Genomic DNA, 14,729 nt, shown 5'->3' with positions numbered 1-14,729 from the left:
TTGGTTTGGTTTTTACATATCCCCTTAATTTCTGTTTATCTGGAAATGTCCTAATTTCACCATCATATTTGAATTAGAGTTTTGCAGGATATATTTTTCTTGGTTGGGAATTTTTTTCTTTCAAGTTTTCATATACGTCATCCCATTGCCTTCTTGCCTTCATGGCTTCTGCCAAATAATCAGAGTTTAGTCTTATTGTTCCTCCTCTGAATGTGACTTTTTGTTTTTCTTGAGTTGGTCTCACGATTTTTTCTTTGTCTTTGGTTTTAGCGAGTGTGATTATGATATGACTTAGTGATTTTCTTTTGGGGCCTATCGTACATGAGTCCGCTAAGATTCTTGGATGGTCAGCTTTTCATCTTTCATGTTATTAGGGAAGTTTTCCATTGGCAATTTTTCAGTGAGCCTCTCTGTGTTTTCTGTTTCCTCCCCGTGTTCTAGAACTCCAATTACTTGCAAGTTTTTGCCTTTGATTGTATCCCACATAATTCTCAGGGTTTCTTCATTTTTCTTCATTCTTTTTTCTGATTTTTCCTCAGATTTGTATCCAAGTATTTGTCTTCAATTTTGCAGACCCTGTTTTCCATCATTTCAAACCTGCTCCACAGCCCTTCTATGACACTGTCCATTTCTGAAATCTTGTTGTTTTTCTTTTGGGTTTCGAATTGTTGTTTTTATATGGTTTGTAGTTGTGAATTTACTTCGGCATTTTGTTCTTGTTTTGTTTTCCTAAATTCTTCAATTTTTTTGGTCTGTATTGTCCATGAATTTGTCTGTCTTTTCCATGAATTTATCTATTTTTTCTTCATTTCTGTCTGCATTTTGGTTCAACTCTTGGATAGCTCTGAATATTAGAGATTTGAATTCCCTGTCAGGTAGTTCTAGTGCCTTTTCTTCTCCTGGAAAGTCATCTGGTGTTTTATTTTGGATGCCTACTGGAACCATCCTGTTTTTTTTTTTTTTTATGTTTTGATATTGTCTGCTGTCTTTGGGACATTCAGTGGTTAATTTCTTTGTTTATTGATTGTAAATCTGTTTGTTTTGTCCTGCTTTTTTGTTTTATTTAGTAATGTCTGAGCAGGTGGCTGTGCATTCTTTGTTGTTTACTCATCTGTGGTCAGGATACTTTTCACCTCCTTGTCCAGTGGGCAGGGCCAGTCACTCAGCTATGTTGCAGCAGGGTAGGTCCAGCTTAAGGGGAGGGGCTGGGCTGGGTTGTTTGTGGCATACACTAGGGTTGACAGGTCAGGCCAGGAATCAATGCTGGGCAGTTTCCGGTAAGCCACACCTGTGCTCTTCCAGGGTGTCATGTTCAAAGCACGTTGCAGGTAGGCAGGAAGGAGGGGGAAGGTTGTGATGTGTGGAGCCAATATGGGTATAGGGAAGAGGAGAGAGAAATAGGAACCAAAAATAAACAAACAAAAGAGAGTGCTAAGGGTGCTTGCCAATGGAGTGGAGAGGTGCGAAACTGAGAAACAGAGAAAAACAAAAAGGAAAAAGAAAAAAAAAGCTAGATAAAAGTTTGGAAGAAAAAATAGAAAAAAGAAAGAAAAGAAAAGCCCCAGGGGCCCCACTGGCACAGCTGCAAAAACTGGGGGAATGGCTCCCAGGCTATGCAATGTAGCCTGGCTAGAGGGGGTATAGATGTCACACAGTGCAGAGTATCCAAGAGACAGGAAAAGAAGATAAGTATAGAGAGATGAGAACTGAGAAATGAAGAAAGACAGAAAGGAAAAAAAGAGAAAAAAAGAAAAAAGAAATGTCCCCAGGGATCCCGCCTATGTGGCTGTGCAGATTGGGGGAGTGGCTCCTAATTCGTGCAGCGCATCCCAGCTTGAAGGGGCTCCCAAGCTGCGAAAAGAAAAAGAAAACAAACAAATAAACAGAACAAAGCAAAACAAAGCAAAGCAGGAAAAAAAAAAAAAAAAAGCCTTGGGGATCTCACCAGGGTGGTGTCACGGGCGGGGGTAGTGGTTCCCCGGTAGAGTGGGGCTTCGCAGCCTTTCAAGAGGAAGCAAAGATGGCACACACAGTCGGGTGTTCAAGAGAAAAGAGGGGGAGGTGGTGAGAGGCATGGAGGAAAACAAAAGAAACAGAAAAAAGCAATGCCAGAAACATACAATTGGCACTCAATTTGGGTGGGGTTGATCCAAGTGGCTGGGGCTGAAGCAGTTGCCTCTGGGGCAAGAGACTGCAGCTGGTGGGAAGCAGAGGAGGCAGAGGTAGGGGAAGAAGGGTGGGGGCTAGGAAAGCGTGTATCACTGGTTATTGGATGCTCTGTCTCCAGCTAGGAACTTCATGAAGCTGCTTTCCTGTACTCCCTGTTGGGTGATATCTGATGTGGGTGGGGTGAATCCAAGTGGCATAGACACTGCACTTCCTGGCTGGCTGAGCCACCACTGCCTGCCATGAAGCACAGAGGTAGAGCAGCAGGGAGAGGATGGAGAGTGGGAAAGTGTGTATCACTGGTTACTGGGTGCTCAGTCTCCTGCTGGGAGCTCTGTGAAGCTGCTTTCCCGTGCTCCCTGTCTGCCAGTTTCTGACAGGAGCCCAAGATGGCCAATCTGTGCTGCATTAACTGTTAGGGGACCTCTGTATCTCTCCTTGCTCTCTGTTCTCTGTCAATTTCTTATTTCATTCGGTGCTTGGCGGAACTCTTTATCTCTTCATTTGACACTTTGGGTTCCAGGACTGACATTTGTCTCTGTTTTGCTTAGTTTTTTGAGTCTTTGCTGTGGAGGGACAGTGTGGTGCTTCTGTCTATGGTGCCGTGTTGGCCAGAGGACCTGACACACATTTTTGAGAGTTACAGTTCAATTCATAACACACCTAATCATTGCGTGGAGTTTACAAGACCATGGTGAGAAAAAGCATGTAACAGCGATCCATCACACTGCAGGTATAATTCACGATTCACATTTAGTATGAAATGTTGTCTCATCCTTTGCAATTTTTGGCATACACTATAGCCCTCAAGTATTTGATAACTCTTCTCACCAGTCAGCCACTCTGGAAAAGAAAGCAGCACCCACCAGTGTAACCTGAGGACCCGTTCTTCCCTTCCTAGATAAGGGAACACTGTGTGTTTATAGAACTACCTTTATGACAGCTGTACATCCCCATACACATTTTTCATTTTCTAGGACAGTCCTGATTTTGAATATGCCATCCCATTGTTCCTGCTTCTTTTCTCTCTTGAAAATACAGCCGTTGTTTATTATGGGATGTGGGTTGCTGTGGTTACAGACAGTGGCTGAATTGGGATGGAATTGTGTTGAATGGTACGATACAGAAGGCCAGTACAAATTTTCATTAATGCTTGCTCCTTTGAGCTAGGTTTTATCGTGCCATATAGTGCTCTAAGATTCTCTAAGGTAGACTGGTCTGTGTTCCCCGTGTCACCTTGGAACCACACAGAAGCCAAGCCTACCAAGGGGAAGATTCTTCCTTCTTTGAGCTTCAGTGGCCCAAACTGCTTATACCACACAGTCTGTATCTAGGCTCTATAGCCAGAAATTGTGGTTATTAACACAGGCAAGCCGTACATCTCTTAAGGGTGAGTGCCATTGCTTGTTTGCTTTGCATCCCTTCCACGTGTTAATGGGAAGGGTGGGGACCTTATTGGGTAAGAACTGATTTGGAGTCAAGCAGACCCAGGAAAAGCCCAGCTCTTCCACTTGCAGCTGTGCGACCTTAGACAAATTGTTTGACATTCCTTTAGTGTCGGTTTCCTCATTGGTAAAATGATTCTGATATTACTACTTAATAGTGCTCTTGCGAGGGTTAGACACAGGTGTGAAGTGCTTAATAGTGGGCTGGTCAGATAGGCAATCCCTAATCCATGTTGGTTATTATCGTAGTACCTAGTCAGTGCCTTGCATAATAGGCACTCAGTAACCATTGAATACGTTTCCCTAGTGTAGCCATGCTTTTTAGTCCTGGACTCTAAGACTATCTACTTCTGAAGGGCAGAGACCATTTCTTCCAGATCTTTTATGGGCTCTCTCCTTGCACAATGCTGATCATACAGAAGATGCTGAATAAATATATAGTGGAGGCAGAGTGGTGGAGTGCAAATACCTAACCTGAATTCTGGTCTTAACTGTTCCACTATGCAAATGGTTTAATATCTCAGGGTCTCAGTTTCTTCATTGATAAAAATGAGGGGTTAGCCATTGGGTACTTGGTCTGGGACAGATGCTGTGTGCTTGGTCTCAGAATATGGTCTGCAGGAGATTTACAGTCAAGCATAACAAAACAAACAAAATTAAAAGTAAACAAACCCCTTTTCCTGAATTAGCTGGCAGTAAGGAGCCCTGGTGGTGCAGTGGTTAAGCACTTGGCTGCTAACCGAAAGGCAGGTAGTTCAAAACTATCAGCCACTCTGCAGCAGAAAGATGTGGCAGTCTACTTCTGTAAAGAATTCAGCCTCGGAAACACTATGGGGGCAATCCTGCCCTGTCCTCTAGGGTCATTATGACTCAACAGCAACGGGTTCAATGGGTTTTGTGAGCCTGTTGGTAAAGCAGGACCTGCCATCACCATTCGGTGAGCTTGGTATCCCACGTACGAGATGGGAACTGAGCATTCAGAGTCTAATTCCAATAAAAGTCAACAAAAAAGTCGTGAAGCCAGGCCACTATGAAAGAGTACTGCCGAAGAGAAATAGGTGTCATGAAAGCTTATATCACATCTAAAAAAAAATTACAATTTACCACTGTTCTCAATAAAAAATAACATGGTCCACTTGTCACAGAGAATTTTCTGATCCTGTGACCCATTACTGAAAATATTGGTGTAGGAGCTGTTTGCCCCGGCAAGGAGTATTTTATCACTGTCATTGTTTAGAATTGTGGGCACATGGTGGCAATAAAAACGTTCACATCGGACCTTATTCTTGTTTTTAAATTCTCCACAGACAATGCACTGTTATCACCTGCATCAGGGGCCAGGTGTTCCCTGTCCCTAATTAGCAACTGATTGAAATATTTGGGTGTCCTTGGGCTAGTTATCTTTGGTTTCTTACAGTTTTAACATCCTTTTCATCACTCAGCTCTAAGCACTAATTTTATCCCACGTGAGAGGCCTGACTATCCAATCTGAGTTAGCTCTGCCTCACCTACCACCCCGGTTATTGTCATGTCATATGTTTCAAAGTCATTCTTATTGAGGTTTAGTTTATGTGCAGTAAGCTCCATCCTGGAGTCTCTGGGTGTTGCAGATGGATAAGTGCTCAGCTACTAACCAAAGGGTAGGTGGTTCCAACCCACCCAGAGGCACCTCAGAAGAAAGGCCTGGCAATCTTCTGAAGGGAAACTGGTTTTTTTTTTTTTTTTTTGGAAGTTCCATTCAGTTAAAGTGTACAATCTGATTGCTGTTAGTTGCCACTGAGTAGAGTCCAATTCATGGCAACCCCATGTGTTATAGAGTAGACCTGTTCCATAGGATTTTCTTGGCCGTAATCTTAACAGAAGCAGATTGCCAGGCCTTTTCTTCTGTGGGTTTGAACCGCCAACATTTAGGTCAACAGTCAAGTGCAAACCGTTTGCGCCATCTAGGCACTTTTTTTTTTTTTTTTTACAATCTTTCTTTTTGTTACGTGTATATACCCATGGAACCATCAGCTCAATCAAGATACAGAACATTCCCATTGCTATAAAAGTTTCCTGTGTGCCTCTTTGTAGTTCCTTTCTCTGCCCTCAGACTCAAGCAACCATTGAATTGTTTTTTTGTCATGATAGATTCATTTGTATTTTCTAGAATTTTATATAAATAGAATCATACAGCGTATCGTCTTCTGTCTCTGGCTTTCTCCACCCAGCATAATGACTTTGAGATTCACCGATGTTGTCTGTATTAGTATTTCAGTCCTTGTTATTCCACTGTATGGATATACTACAGTTTGTGTATCCATTCACCTATTTATAATCATTTGGGTTGTTTCTGGTGTTTGCCTATTGACATCGGTCTATTTTATTATCTTCATTGCATGAAAACTATACGAAATTATCTTGTTTGTCTATTTGTTTGTCTCCTCTCAACTCCCCAGTTAGAACTAGGGGGACTGTCTTAGTTATCTAGTGTTGCCATAACAGAAATACCACAAGTGGATGGCTTTAACAAAGAGAAATTTATTTTCTCACAGTCTAGTAGGTTACAAGTGCAAATTCAGGGCGTTGGCTCCAGGGGAAGGCTTTCTCTCAGTAGGCTCTGGAGGAAGCCCCTTGTGCTCAATCTTCCCCTGGTCACAGGGACCCAGGGTCCAAAGGATGTGCTCTGCTCCTGCTGCTGCTTTCTTGGTAGTATGACGTACCCCACTCTCTGCTTGCTTCCCTTTCCTTTTACTCTTAAGAGATAAAAGGTGGTGCAGGCCCCACCCCAGGGAAACTCATTTTACACTGGATCAGGAAGGTAACCTGAGTAAGGGTGGTGTTACAATCCCACCATAATCCCCTTTAGCATAAATTACAATCGCAAAATGGAGGACAACCACACAATACTGAGAATCATGGCCTAACCAATTTGACACATATTTTCGGGGGGACACAATTCAACCCATGACAGGGACCATATCCTCCTTGTTCTCCATTTTACCAGCATTGCCTGAGACATGATGGGGTCTCATGTAAGAAATAACTCCAGGAATTTCAAAATTGGGCAGTACTTAGAGCATTCCTGTGTTCAAATGCCAACTATGACACTTAGCTTTGTGACCTGGAGGAAATAGCTTCATGACTGTGAACTCAGTTACTTCATCTGTAAACTGAGCATTATCATACTGTCTCACAAGATTATTGTGAAGATATGATAGACTACTCACTGGAAAGTCAGTGCTATCTTCAGTGATATGTGGTAACTCATTTAATTCTTGAATGATTTAATCAACACAGTGAGAGCACTACTGTAATTATCATTCTGTCTGTTTTACAAACAAGAAAACTGAGGCACAGTTAGTAAGTGGCAGAGCTGCACCTGAACCCAAGCTGGCTGGCTAATGAGACTGTTTTCCCTATCGCTCTGTTATTTTCTGCTTTTCTAGGCTGTTAGATAATATGTGGAGTGCCTAGCACAATGCCCAACACATGCTAGTTTCACAATAAATATTCATTGTCTTCTTCCTTAGGTATAAAGTCACAGAGCAAGATGCCAAACATCCTACCATTTACCAACAATTTCAGGACTGTATGTGCAGACTTGCAGCAGGTAAAACTCTATGGAATTTTGTAGATTGTGTGTACTGTGTTATTTTCATCCTCTTGACATTTCAGTTTCTTGGGTTTGAGACATGATTATAAGTACTGGGAAAACCATTTGTCAAGTAAAGTAGTTGAACTACATTTTTTTTCCAGTAAATTGGTTGTGAACCCTTGTTCATACTCATGGACCAGAAAGAGACTCCTGAGCCCCTTTTAAGGCAGTATGGGGTCTGGACTGAGTGATCCTGAAGGTGTTAGGGTTAGCATTGTAAGCAACTCAAAAGACAACAAGGGACCAATAAATGCTAGACCATCAGGATGGGGCTGGTGCCAATCCTCAGGGATGGGACAGCTATTTTCTGATTGGGACCGTTAAGCACTGTGCTAAAAATAACTGTTTAGGAATATTCTTAGGGCTACAGGCTATGAACTCTGTTGGTAGCCTTTTATCTAAATGGCCAATTGGGGAGAGGCCCTCAGATCCAGGGTGGGGCTGGAGTGAGGGAAAAACTGCCTGGTGATAGCCCTGGCCTTGATGGGCATTAACAGAGTGGAGGCAGGTGCAGGACAGGTGACCCAGGTTCAGGTCCTGCTTCTATACAAGCTGTCTCCAGTCCTGTACAAGACCTGGTAGGAGGAAATGTTAAAGGAGTCCCTCTATCTATCTTCCAGCAACTGCCAGTCTCACCTGGGAGACACAGGAGCTAGTAGGACCAGAGCTGTGTATATGTGAGGGAGTCCCAGGCACACAACATGGCATCCCCCAGGGCAGAGGGGGTGGGAGAGGGGTGACCAGGTTGGTAAAGGTAGCTTCTTGGAGTGGGTCTTGATTGATTAATCTTCCCCAGGACTGGCTTCATGGCCGTGAGGCCTGTGAGTGGCACAGGACTCTGGGCTGAGAGGGCCTCGCTGTTGGTTTAACGCTGTGCTGTCCTCATTTTGAACAAGGGGATCACGTTTTCATTTTGCACTGGGCCCTGAAAATCATGTCCTAATCCTCCCTAACAGGTTACTTCCATCATTTATTTTTCCATCCCAATAGGCTTGTGTTCTTTCACTCCCCTTTCAGCTAAAAGTGCCATCTTTCTCCTTATTGTCTGGACTTAAAACTTCAAAGCACCTGTCATTCATGCTTCACCCTGGCGCTCCATGCCCAAACAATTGCCCAGACCTAGGGTTATTTTCTGTAAATGCTTTGCATCCTTCTGCTCCTTACCATTTCAGGGCAATACTCATGATTCAGGGCTATTTTGTCTTTTATCTAGAGTCGCTAGTGGCCTTCTAATCTTCAAGTGGTCTAGGGACCACCATCTTCAGCAGAACCTAGGAGCTTGTTAGAAATGCAAAATCTTGCCCCACCCCAGATCTACGTTTTGACAAAACACGGAGATAATTCCTATGCAGTTTATAGTTTGAGAAGTCCAGTCAGTGGGACTGGAATTTGGCTATATATTAGAGTCACCTGGGAGAAATTTAAAACCTACCAGTGCTTGGGTCCCACCCTTCGAAAGTCTGATTTAATCAGTTAGCATCAGTATATTTTTAAAAAGCTTGTCTTCTCCACCTGTTTTAGTTATCTATTGCTGCTTAACAAATACTCCAAAATATAGAGCTTAAAATAACACACATATGTTATCTCACATTCTCTGTAGTTTAAGAAATTTGGACATAGCTTAGTTGGGTTTTTTGCTTTGGGGGTCCTTCTCACAAGGTTGAGATCAAGCTGTTGGCTCAGGGCCTCTCAGAATGCTGCAAGCAAGGTTCAACTGAGGCAGGGTCAGCTTCCAAGCTCACTCAGTGGTGGTTGGGAGGAGTTAGTTCTTCTCAGACTGTTGGACCAAGGACCTCAGTTTCTTGTTGGCTGTTGGCCAGCTGCTGCCCTCAGCTCCTGGCCACATGGACTTCTCCATCATGGAGGCTTGCCTCGTCAAAGTCAGCAAGCAACAGAGGATGCCAGCAAGAGAGAAGTCAGTCTTATATAACCTAATCATAGAAATGAAAACCTGTCATTGTTGCCATATTCTGTGTGTTAGGAGCAAGGCACTAGGCCCAGCCCACACTAAAAGGGAGGGGATGAATGCCAAGAGGCAGGGGCCATTGGGGGCTGTATTTCTTTCGTAGGGCTGCCCTAACAAATTGCCATGAAGTAGATGGCTTAAAACAACAGACATTTATTCTCTCATGATTCTGGAAGCTAGAAATCTGAATTCATGGTGTTGGCAGGGTTATACTCTCTCAGAAGGCTCTAGGGAAAGATTCTTATCTCTTCCAGCTTCTGGTAGCCCCAGGCATTCCTTGGCATGTGGCAGCATAACTCCAGTCTCTGCCTCTGTTGTCACATGGCATTTTCCCCTCTGTATCTGTGTGTCCCTTTGTCTCTTCTCTTTTTACAAGGATACCAGTCATATTGGATTAGGGCCTACCTTAGTCTAGTTTGATCTCATGTTAAATTAGCAAATTATATCTACAAGACCTTCTTTCCAAACAAGGTCTCATTCAAGATTAGCACTTCAGCATATCTTTTTGGAGGACACAATTCAATGCATAATAGGGACTGTCTTAGTTATATAGTGCAGCTATAACAGAAATACCACAAGTGGATGGTTTTAACAAAGAGAAGTTCATTTTCTTACAGTATAGAAGTCCAAATTCAGGGTTCCAGCTTCAGGGGAAGACTTTCTATCTCTGTTGGCTCTGGAGGAAGGTTCTTGTCATCAATCTTTCCCTGGACTAGAAGCTTCTGTGCCCAGGAACCTCAGGTCCAAAGGACACACTCTGCTCTCAGCATTGTTTTCTTGGCCATGTCTGTCTGCTGGCTTCTCTCTTTTATCTCTCAAAAGAGATTGGCTTAAGACACAATCTAATCTTGTAGATCTCATCAACATAACTGCCACTAATCCATCTCATTAACATCGTAGTGATAGGATTTACAACACAGAAAAATCACATCAGATGACAAAATGATGGACAATCACACAGTACTGGGAATCATGGCCTAGCCAAATTGATACACATATTTTTGGGGGACACAATTCAATCCATGATAAGGACCATCTTATAGGTGTGCCCATCCCACCATCTGGGTGATTCTAACATGGAGCCAGAGTTGAGAACCATTCTTCTAGAACAGAAATGATAAAGAACTCCATCCCTTACCTTAACTCAAATTAAATAGTAATAGAAGCCTGCAGTGATGTATTGCAAGGAATTGTGAGACTATATTGGGGCTCCGTGAGAAGAGTTATAATTGGATAGTAAGATCTGCCAAGGTCAAGGGATATGGTGAATGTGGGATAAGCCATCCCTAGACTAGACTCTGTCAACCCAAATACAGACTTTTGGAGAAGACTAATGCCTCTATCCAGTCTCCCTCAGTCCTCCAATATTAATTTTTTTTTTCTAATTTGCTTGCAACATGAATTGTTCTAAGTGCAGTTTTTTTTTTTTTTTTTAATTGCGATTGAGGTGAAAGTTTACATAGCAAATTAGTTTCTCTTTACTAAGTGCAGTTTTATGTCCTTCCCCTAGTAATACTAAGAATAGCTAACACCTTCTGAGGGCATACTAAATGCCAGACACTTTTCTAAGTGCTTTACATGTATTATCCCATTTAACCTCACAGCAATTCCATGAGGGAAGTTACTACTAATATCTCCATTTCCAATGAGGAAAGGGAAGTAGTGAGAGGTTAACTAACTTGCCTGGGTCGCACAACTAGTAAGCAGTGGAGCTAAGATTCAAATTTAACTGGTCTGACTCCAGAGTTCATACCCTTAATCACTAACTTTTTTTTTATTGTAGTTTAAATGAAAGTTTACAGAAACAAACTAGTTTCTCATTAAACAGTTAGAACACATTGTTTTATGACATTGGTTAACAACCCCATGACATATCAACACTCTCCCTTCTCAAACTTGGGTTCTCTATTACCAGCTTCCCTGTCCCCTCCTGCCTTCTAGTCCCTGCCCCTGGGCTTGTGTGCCCCTTTAGTCTCGTTTTGTTTTCTGGACTTGTCTAATCTTTGGCTGAAGGGTGAACCTCAGGAGTGACTTCATTAATGAGGTGAAAATGTGCGGGGACCATACTCTCAGGGTTTCTCCACTCTCTGTCAAGCCAGCAAGTCTGGTCTTTCTTTCTGAGTTAGAATTTTGTTCTGCATTTTTCTCCAGCTCTGCCGGGGACCCTCTATTGTGATCCCTGTCAGAGCAGTCAGTGGTGGTAGCGGGGCACCATGTAGTTGTACTGGACTCAGTCTGGTGGAGGCTGTGGTCCTTCGGACTGATCTTTTCCTTCTGTCTTTAGTTTCCTTCATTCTCCCTTGCTTCCAAAGGAGTAAGAACAGTAGAGTATCCTAGATGGCTGTTCACAGGCTTTTAAGACCCCAGATGCTACTCACCAAAATAGAATGTAGAACATTTTCTTTATAAACTATGTTATGCTAATTGAGCTAGATGTTCCCTGAGACCATGGTCCCCACAGCCCTCAGCCCAACAATTTCGTCCCTCAGGGAGTTTGGATGTGTTTATGGAGCTACCATGACCTTGGCTTGTATGAGTTGTGCTGGCTTCCCCAGTATTGTGCACTGTATTAGCCTTCAGCAAAGTTACCACTTAGCTACTGTCTATTTAGCGTTTTTCCGTTCCCACCCCTCTCCATCCTCATAACCTTCAAAGATTGTTTCTTTTTGTATGTAAACCTTTTCATGAGTTTTTATAGTAGTGATCTCTTATAATATTTGTCCTTTTGTGATTGACTTATTTCGCTCAGCATAATGCCCTGCAGATTCATCCGCATTATGAGATGCTTCACAGATTCATTGTTGTTCTTTATCATTGGGTAATACTCCATTGTGTGTGTGTGCCACAGTTTGCTTATCTCTTCATCTGTTGATGGGCATCTAGGTTATTCTCATCTTTTTGCTATTGTGAACAATGCTGCAGTGAACATGAGTGTGCATATGTCTATTCGTGTGACAACTCTTAATTTCTCTAGGATATATTCCTAGCAGTGGCATTGCTGGATCATATGGTATTTCTATTTCTAGCTTTCTAAGGAAGCGCCATATCGTTTTTCAAAATGGTTGTATCATTTTGCATTCCCACCAGCAGTGCATAAGAGTTTGATCTCCCTACAGCCTCTCACAACATTTATTATTTCCTTTTTTTTTTTTTTTTGATTCATGCCGGTAATGTCGGGGTGAGATGGTATCTCATTGTGGTTGCATTTCTCTAATGGCCAGTGATTGTGAACATTTCCTCATGTGTCTGCTGGCCACTTGAATGTTTTCTTTGGTGAAGTGTCTGTTCATTTCCTTTGCCCATTTTTTAATTGGATTATTTGTCTTTTTTGTTGTAGAGGTGTTGGATTTTCTTGTAGATTTTAGAGATTAGATCTTTGTCTGATTTGTAATAGCCAGAAATTTTTTCCCAGTCTGTAGGTTCTCTTTTTACTTTTTTTGGTGAGATCTTTTGATGAGCATAAATGTTTAATTTTTAGAAGGTCCCAGTTATCTAGCTTATCTTTTGGAGTTTGCGGGTTGTTGGTTTTGTTTTTTATCCTGTTAATGCCGTGTATTTGGGCCTCTAGTGTTGATCCTATTTTTTCTTCTATGAACTTCATAGTTTTTGGCTTTATATTTAGGTCTTTGATCCATTTTGAATTAGTTTTTGTATATGGTGTGAGGTGTGGGTCCCGTTTCATTTTTTTGCAGATGGACATCCAGTTGTGCCAGTACCATTTGTTAAAAAGACTGTCTTTTTCCCACTTGATGGACTTTGGGCACTTGGGGAAGATCAGGTGACCATAGGTGGATGGACTTACATCTGGGTTCTCAATTCTGTTCCATTGGTCAATGTATCTGTCATTGTACCAGTACCAGGCTGTTTTGACTACCACAGCTGTATAGTAGGTCAGGTAGTGCAAGTCCTCCTACTCTATTCTTCTTCGGTAGTCCTTTACTTATCTGGGGCCTCTTCCCTTTCCATATAAAGTTAATGATAAGCTTTTCCATCTCTTTAAAGAATGTTGGTGGTATTTGGATTGGGATTGCATTGTATTTGTAGATTGCTTTGGGTAAAACCCCCACTAATGTCGAGTCGATTCCGATTTATAGCGACCCTATAGGACAGAGTTTTTTTTTTTTTATAGGACAGAGTAGAACTGCCCCATAGAGTTTCCAAGGAGTACCTGGCGGATTTGAACTGCCGACCTCTTGGTTAGTAGCTGTAGCACTTAACCACTACGCCACATTGCTTTGGGTAGAATTGTCATTTTCACAATGTTGAGTCTGCTTATCTGTGAGCATGTGTGTTTTTCCATTTATGTAGGTCTCTTTTGGTTTCTTGTAGTCTTTTGTAGTTTTCTTTGCATAAGTCCTTTACATCCCTGGTTAGATTTATTCCTAAGTATTTTAATTTTTTAGGGGCTATTACAAATGGTATTGTTTTCCTGATTTTCATGGTTCCCTTTATTGGCGTATAGGAATCTAACTGATATTCATATGTTCATCTTGTATTCTGCTAGCCTTCTGAATCTATTAGTTCCAGTAGTTTTCGCATGGAGTCTTTTGGGTTTTCTATGTATAGTATCATATCATCTGCGAATAGGGACAGATTAACTTCTTCATTACCAGTTTGGATGCCCTTTATTTCTTTTTCCTTGACTTGTTTCTCTAGCTGGAACTTCCAGCACAATGTTGAATAGGAGAGGTGGTAAAGGGCATCCTTGTCTTGATCCTGTTCTCAAGGGGAATGTTTTCAGCCTCTCTCCATTGAGAATGATGTTGGCCGTTGCATAAAAAAAAAAAAAAAAAAATGCATAGATGTCCTTTATTATGTTGAGAAATTTCCCTTCTATACCTATTTTATTGAGAGTTTTTTTTTTTTATTAGGAATGGGTGTTGGACTTTGTCGAGCACCTTTTCTGTGTCAATTGAGATCATCGTGTGATTTTTTTCTTTCCTTTTCATTTATTTATGTGGCGAATTACATCGATTGGTTTTCTAATGTTGAACTGTCCTGGCATACCTGGTTTGAATCCTACTCAGTTGTGGTGTATTATTCTTTTGATATGATGCTGAATTCTATTGGCTAGAATTTTGTTGAGAATTTTTGCATCTATATTCATGAGACCTATTGGTCTGTAATTTTCTTTTGTGATGTCTTTGCCTGGTTTTGGTATCAGGGTTATGCTGGCTTCATAGAATGAACTCGGAAGTATCACTTCCTTTCTATGCTCTGAAATAGTTTGAGTAGTACTGGCGTAAGCTCTTCTCTGAATGTTTGGTAGAATTCTCCAGTGAAGGCATGTGGGCCAGGGATTTTTTTTTTTTTTTTAGTATGTTTTCAATCTCTTCTCTTGTTACGGGTCTGTTCAGATTTTCCACATCATTTTGTGTTAGTTTGGGTAGGTAGTGTATTTCTAGAAATTCGTCCATTTACTCTAGGTTTTCAAATTTGTTAGAGTGTAATTTTTTTTTTTAATTAATTTTTATTAAGCTTCAAGTGAACATTTACCATTCCAATCAGTCTGTCA

The 14,729-nt window shown here is 41.7% G+C and overlaps 1 long non-coding RNA gene across 1 annotated transcript in view; it reads left to right on the top strand.

The window, feature by feature from the left end:
• LOC126078772 (uncharacterized) overlaps positions 1 to 14,729 on the top strand; it is a 33,341-nt gene that overhangs the window by 9,583 nt on the left and 9,029 nt on the right. Inside the window, exon 2 of the long non-coding RNA XR_007518158.1 lies at positions 7,124 to 7,203. This is a non-coding gene — a long non-coding RNA (uncharacterized LOC126078772). The remainder of the gene's footprint in view (positions 1 to 7,123; positions 7,204 to 14,729) is intronic.

This window comes from Elephas maximus, chromosome 7, assembly GCF_024166365.1.
Source record: "Elephas maximus indicus isolate mEleMax1 chromosome 7, mEleMax1 primary haplotype, whole genome shotgun sequence".
Classification (NCBI taxonomy): domain Eukaryota; kingdom Metazoa; phylum Chordata; class Mammalia; order Proboscidea; family Elephantidae; genus Elephas; species Elephas maximus.
Note: the sequence above shows the minus strand (reverse complement) of the source record. Positions and strands in the feature narration are given on the sequence as shown.